Source organism: Macrobrachium nipponense, chromosome 42, assembly GCF_015104395.2.
Source record: "Macrobrachium nipponense isolate FS-2020 chromosome 42, ASM1510439v2, whole genome shotgun sequence".
Lineage (NCBI taxonomy): Eukaryota > Metazoa > Arthropoda > Malacostraca > Decapoda > Palaemonidae > Macrobrachium > Macrobrachium nipponense.
Window position 1 is genome coordinate 6,316,666 of NC_061103.1, and position 8,042 is coordinate 6,324,707.

The window sequence follows — 8,042 nt, forward strand, 5'->3', positions numbered from 1 at the left end:
ATAATAAACGACAACGACGTAAATGGTAACCTCTGGCAACAGAGGAGCTTCGTCCGGCAACCAGGTATTCAACCCAATTGAAGGGGAAGACGGTCAGTACTTGGAGGTCGTCATCCAGCAACTGATCACCACAACGACAGTAATCAACAGCCTGAGATTGGAGCTACAGAGGCAAAAAGGAAGAAATGGACAAGAGAAGAAAATAAGGAAATATGGAGATGCTACATCAGAAGCAACCCGACGGAGAGAGGATATAGAGGAAGATTGGTCACATCTGGAATGAGAGGAATAACACCCCCCAAACAGAGCAGAGGCTGGCAGACCAAGTAAGGAACATAAAGAAAAAAAACTGGCTCTCCCCAATAGAAAGAGAAGAACTGGAAAGGGAAATGTCACACGACAATGAATTACACGAAGACGAACTGGGAGGATGAGGTATCAAACAACGACACACGAAGAAACACCGACGAAGTAACAACAGAGAGGACTGAATGGGTAGAACAAAAGATTAGACAATGGATGGAGCCAGATACAGAGAGAACAAAGATCCCCTCCATGAAAGCCTTCAACACTAAGAAATTAAGGGAGAAAACAAGTGAGGTCAATGAAATAATGGGCATAATACACATCACCAGTATCACAGAAACAAATAACTTGACATATGCAGGAGCAAGATTAGTAGCAGAAAACTGATGGGGATTCAAACACCAACACCACCAGCACAGGCCAACCCAACAGAAACCAAAACAGGCAACCTCCTTGGAAAAGGCGCCTGGAAAAGCAAATCATGGTGATGAGATCTGACTTGAGTAAACTGAAAGAGATGGCAGAAAAAGGCTAAGAAGCAAGAAACAAGGGAGGAACTCACGAGAAAATACAAAGTACAAGAGAGGGGACTAAACAACACAATAGAAGATGTAAAACAGAGGCTTAAGGCCCAAAGCACATAAGATCCAACGGTACATGAACAGGAATAAGGGATACCAACAGAACAAACTATTCGGAACCAACCAGAAAAGACTATACAGCCAACTAAGAGAGGAAGACAACACCCAGAAATTCCTGAAGCCGAACCAAGTAAGAGACTCTGGGAAAACATATGGAGCAATCCGGTATCACACAACAAACATGCAACATGGCTCCAGGAAGTCAAGGAAGAAGAAACAGGGAGAATAAACAAAGATTCACAGAGATCACGACAGACACAGTCAGACACCAACTAAAGAAAATGCCAAACTGGAAAGCCCCAGGTCCCGATGAAGTCCATGGGTACTGGCTGAAAAATTTCAAGGCCCTACACCCACGAATAGCAGAACAACTCCAGCATTGTATCTCAAATCACCAAGCACCCAAATGGATGACCACAGGAGAACATCCTTAGTACAAAAAGACAAGAGTAAGGGAAATATAGCCAGTAACTACAGGCCTATCACCTGCCTACCAATAGGCAGGTGATATGGCTATTACAACTACCTAGAGGGAGACACACCATCCCCCACCAACAGAAAGGCTGCAGAGGAATGTAGGGGCACAAAAGACCAGCTCCTGATAGACAAAATGGTAATGAAGAACAGTAGAAGGAAAACCAACCTAAGAGCATGGCATGGATAGACTAGAAAAAATCATCTCGAGGCAACTACGACCCCGTCAAAGTGGACAACACCAGCACTCACATCCTAGAGGGGAGGGTAAAATGCTGTGTTCAACTAGTCTGTTCTGGTGCTCATGTAAGGATGGAAGTGTGATTAGAAGAGGGTGGACGAATGAACAGCTATCGGTTAAGACTAAGGTATTGATACTCACACAACTCGGTGACAAGGGCGGTGCAGTGGGGTATTGACAGTGCACAAGAGACTATAAGAAAGCCTTCGACATGATACCACACACATGGCTAATAGAATGCCTGAAAATATATGGGGCAGAAGGGGAAAAACACCATCAGCTTCCTCAAAAAATACAATGCGCAACTGAATACAATACTTACAAGCTCTGGAATAAGACTAGCAGAGGTTAATATCAGGAGAGGGATCTTCCAGGGCGACTCACTGTCCCCACTACTCTTCGTAGTAGCCATGATTTCCCATGACAAAAGTACTACAGAAGATGGATGCTGGGTACCAACTCAAGAAAAGAGGCAAACAGAATCAACCATCTGATGTTCATGGACGACATCAAGCTGTATGGTAAGAGCATCAAGGAAATAGATACCCTAATCCAGACTGTAAGGATTGTATCTGGGGACATCAGGATGGAGTTTGGAATAGAAAAATGCGCCTTAGTCAACATACAAAAAGGCAAAGTAACAAGAACTGAAGGGATAAAGCTATCAGATGGGAGCAACATCAAACACATAGATGAGACAGGATACAAATACCTGGGAATAATGGAAGGAGGGGATATAAAACACCAAGAGATGAAGGACACGATCAGGAAAGAATATATGCAGAGACTCAAGGCGATACTCAAGTCAAAACTCAACGCCGGAAATATGATAAAAGCCATAAACACATGGGCAGTGCCAGTAATCAGATACAGCACAGGAATAGTGGAATGGACGAAGGCAGAACCTCTGCAGCATAGATCAGCAAAAAATCCAGGAAAACATATGACAAGTACACAAAGCACTACACCCAAGAGCAAATACGGACAGACTATACATAACACGAAAGGAAGGAAGGAGGGACTACTAAGTATAGAGGACTGCGTCAACATCGAGAACAGAGCACTGGGGCATATCTGGAAACCATTGAAGACGAGTGGCTAAAGAGTGCATGGGAAGAAGGACTAATAAAAGTAGACGAAGACCCAGAAATATACAGAGACAGGAGAAAGACAGACAGAACAGAGGACTGGCACAACAAACCAATGCACGGACAATACATGAGACAGACTAAAGAACTAGCCAGCGATGACACGTGGCAATGGCTACAGAGGGGAGAGCTAAAGAAGGAAATTGAAGGAATGATAACAGCGGCACAAGATCAGGCCCTAAGAACCAGATATATTCAAAGAACGATAGACGGAAATAACATCTCTCCCATGTAGGAAGTGCAATACGAAAAATGAAACCATAAACCACATAGCAAGTGAATGCCCGGCACTTGCACAGAACCAGTACAAATGAGGCATGATTCAGTGGCAAAAGCCCTCCACTGGAGCCTGTGCAAGAAACATCAGCTACCTTGCAGTAATAAGTGGTACGAGCACCAACCTGAGGGAGTGATAGAAAACGATCAGGCAAAGTTCCTCTGGGACTATGGTATCAGAACGGATAGGGTGATACGTGCAAACAGACCAGACGTGACGTTGATTGACAAAGTCAAGGAGAAAGTATCACTCATTGATGTCGCAATACCATGGACACCAGAGTTGAAGAGAAAGAGAGGGAAAAAATGGATAAGTATCAAGATCTGAAAATAGAAATAAGAAGGATATGGGATATGCCAGTGGAAATCGTACCTATAATCCATAGGAGCACTAGGCACGATCCCAAGAATCCCTGAAAAGGAATCTAGAAAAACTCAGAGGCTGAAGTAGCTCCAGGACTCATGCAGAAATAGTGTGATCCTAGAAACGGCACACATAGTAAGAAAAGTGATGGACTCCTAAGGAGGCAGGATGCAACCGGAACCCCACACTATAAGTACCACCCAGTCGAATTGGAGGACTGTGATAGAGCAAAAAAAAAAAAAAAAAAAAAAAAATAATAATAATAATAAAGACATTATCAGTAACGTCTCTCTGACGCCCTTAGCAGGTCGAAGGCCGAAGGAATTTGCTTTGGGCTTCTTGACATCAATTTTAACGACGTTCTGAGGACGCGGAGGAGTGATAATGCATTGATGAGAGTAATGAGGAGCTTTTAGGGAAACTCGGAATCGTGTCATCTCATCACAAAGGACTGTTGACTCCCCTGAAAGCACTAAAGGACCTTTCTCTACTCCCCTCCGCCCCCAAACCGCCCCCGACGCCCGTCTTGGTGGAGTTGGGAGGTTGGTATCTTAATGGAAAATTAAATGTCGTAGTAACTTTGAAGTGGGAGCGAATTTTGTTTTTTTTTTATTATTGCGTTCAATAAAGAAAGGTGTTTATTTGTTCATTTGGTCATTGTGGTTTCTTTTTCCTCATCGTCTTGTTTGTTTTTCTGATTGTTTATTTGTTTATGTTCTGCTCATCGTTTTCTTTCTTTCATTCTTGGAGGAATAATAGTTTATTCCTTCAAGGTTGGGTTCTTGGTAGCTACGAAATGAGCCACATTTAAATGTTAAAAGTATAACCGACAGTCAGGCCTGGCTATTCTCAACCTAAGAGTGTCTTGGTAAATTTTGTGACCTCAGTTTAAGTTATGTTTTCGGTTTGTTTAGATTCTGTATTGAAAGATGCAGTACTATATCAACTGTTTTAGAATCTGTTCTTCAGGTGCTGCAGGGGGGGGGGGTTTTTCAGGTATTACGGTCACAAATGATTACAATCATATTACGTCAGGACGTCAAGTTGATGGGGCGATAACGCAAACTCTCTCTCTCTCTCTCTCTCTCTCTCTCTCTCTCTCTCTCTCTCTCTCTAGAACCAAATACATTACAGGTTAGGTTAGGATGAGGGAATGGGTGGACAACAGGAAGATATCTGACATCATAAGTTCTAAGGTTGCTGATGCCAAAGAGAGAGAGAGAGACAGAGAGAGACAGAGTTTTGCTTGGCTAGTATAAAGCGAAAGTGTGAAAGTGAGTGATAAACTTTTCGGTAGGCAAATATCCCCACAAGAGAGAGAGAGAGAGAGAGAGAGTTTTACTTGGCTGGTAAAAAGTGAAAGTGAGGGTGATAAACTTTTCGGTTGACAAATGGTTACCAGGAAGAGGAGAGAGAGAGAGAGAATTCTCAGTTCATTTGGTTAGTAAAGAGCCAAAGTGAAAGTGATAAAACTCTTTTGTTATTGAATGGTTACTTGCGAGAACATTTTGTCGTTGACAGTTTTGAGTCTGAAATGGTTATCTATGTTGACAATGAACAGCAGATCCGAAAAAAATGTCCCGTTGTGTAGAAAGCATCTAAAGCTAAAAACTCTTCCGGAGGAGCTATTACCTGGAATCAATTCGAAAATGAAGCGTGGATAATGACTTAGTGATCTTTTCGTCTGAAAAGTGAAAATCCTTTATCTGATGCGACTGTTCTGAATGAAATTTAATGATGACACTTATAAAAAAAAAAGCTGTCCTACTTTCCTTTTGATGAGTGGGAGTAAGCCCCTCGTTAAGAAGGACTATAAAAAATTGGATTAAAAAGTACCATAAAGACCCTAGAATGATACTAAGAGGGTGGAAACTATTACATGGTGGCCTTTTACTGCTTATATAGTTTATGGAGAAATGTCAGTCGGACGAACCATTAACAAAATCGCCTGCAGCATCACTTAAGAAATTAGATCTTTAGTACGACACAGTTAAGTAATGTTTAAACTTACCTTCAGGGAGAGAGAGAGAGAGAGAGAGAGAGAGAAAGATTGAAGTTCACGAGCATATTATGTTGTTGAGAAGAGAAAGAGTAAGTGAAAGAGAGTTTTAGGGAGATTCTACTCCAAGTGCCCAACGAAATATCAATGAGGAGAGAGAGAGAGAGATTGAAGTTCACTAGCTGTATTATGTTGAGAGAGGGAAAGGGTAGTTGAAAAGAGAGTTAGAGATTCTACTTCAAGTGCCCAACCACGAAATATCATGAGAGAGAGAGAGAGAGACCTTACCTTACAGACCTTACAGTTCATTCGGGTTGCCCCAGGTCCCTCAGTGTGAGGCACCTCTAATGTCTACCAGAGAGTTGCTAGTACATCTTCCGGTATATTTTTGCATCTTCCAATCTTGGATAGGTCTGGGAGCAGTTTAGATATTTGTCGAGCTTATTCTTAAACAAACATCTACGCTCACTCCTGATATATTCCTCAGATGAGCTGGGCAACGCATTGAATAGACGCTGCATTATCGATGCTGGTGCGTAGTGGATTAATGTCCTGTGTGCTTTTCCTTATTTTTTCCTGGTATCGTTTTGGGCACTATTAATCTACCTCTGCTTGCTCTTTCTGATATTTTTAGTTCCATGATGTAATCTGCTATTCTTCTATCTGTTTCCATGCCTGAATTATCATGTAGCGTTCTCTTCTCCTTTCTAGACTATATAATTTTAAGGATTGTAGTCTTTCCCAGTAGTCAAGGTCCTTAACTTCTTCTATTCTAGCTGTAAAGGACCTTTGTACACTCTCTATTTGTGCAATATACCTTTTGATAGTGTGGGTACCATATCATATTGCAATATTCAAGTGGACTACGAACATATGTTTTTATAAAGCATAATCATGTGTTCAGCTTTTCTTGTTTTGAAGTGCCGTAACAACATTCCCATTTTTGCTTTACATTTTGCCAAAAGAATTGCTATTTGATCATTGCATAACATGTTCCTATTTCATCATCACACCAAGGTCTTTAACTGCTTCCTTATTTGTGATTGTCTCATTATTAGGTCCCCTATATGCATATAGCTTTCCTTCTCTGTCTCCATAATTTATTGATTAAAATTTATCAGAGTTAAATACCATCCTATTTACCTCTGCCCAATCATATACTTTGTTAAGGTCTCTTTGTAGAGCGTTCCTATCTTCATCACAAGTAATTTCTCTACTTATTCTTGTGTCATCAGCGAAACTACTCACTACCGAATCCTTAACATTACTGTCTATGTCTTCAATCATAATAAACAAACAGTATTGCAGCTAACACCGTACCTTGTGGCACACCGCCGGATATTACCTCGGCTTCATCGATTATTTCTCATCGTTTTGCAATAACTATCTGTTTTCTGTTGTGTAAAAATTCTTTTAACCATCTTCCTACTTTATCGACGATATTGTGTTTTCTAATTTTCTTCGCTAATATAATTTATGGTCTACTTTGTCAAAAGCTTTTGCAAAGTCTAGATAAACCACATCTGTTTCTTTTCCGCTTTTCATATTTTTGAATATGTTCTCACGGTGGACTAACAATTGGGCTTTGTGTACTTTTTCCGGGTACGAAAACCATGTTTGTCCTATATTAAACAAGTTATTTTTTATAAATGATTCATAATATTTTTCTTCATTACCCTTTCATACACTTTTCTATTATGTGATGTTAGACTCACAGGCCTATAATTACTTGCCTCTAGTCTTGATCCACTTTTTGAAAGTAGGGGTAATATATGCTAATTTGGGCTCATCATAATCTTGCCTGTATCTACACTTTGTCTTAATAATATTGCAAGTGGCTTTGCGATAGAATGAACTACTTTCTTTAACAAAATAGCAGAATTCCATCAGCCCTGCTGCAGCTCCATTTTTTAATTTCATTAATAGCCTGCACAATATCAGCTTCATTAATATCTATGTCAGCTAAATATTCACTATTTTCGTCTCTTACTTCTATATCATTATCTTCATTATCTATTCTAGGGGTGAATTCTCTCTTATATCGTTCTGCCAATATGTTGCAATTTCCTTTTTTCATTCGTTAATCTCCCTTCAATTCTTAGAGGGCCAATTTCTATTCTTCTTTTATTCATCTTTTTCGCGTATGAATATAATAGTTTGGGATTTTGCTTGATATTTATTAGGGTTTTTTTTCTTCCAAGTCCCGTTTTTCATTTTCTTTTGATTGTATAATCTTTTGTTCTGCATTTTCTATCTTACTTTTTAGTTCGATAACTTTCCATGCATTTTTTTTCTTTTGCAAGACCTTTTTTTCCACTTTCTGATTTTCTGGAACAAGATCCTTCTGTCTCTTGGTATGCATGACTGATGTTTACTTTTCTTCTTCGGTATATATTTATCCACTATTTTCTCTAATATTTTATATAATATCTCCGTATTTACCCTTATGTCATCACTTACGAAAAATATTATCCCAATCTTTGTTTAATTCTTCATTTATTTCTGACCATTTTATATTTTTACTGTAGAAAGTTGTATTTTCCATATCCTTCCCACTTTTTCATTTCTTGCTTATCTCTGTTTTCACTTGCTT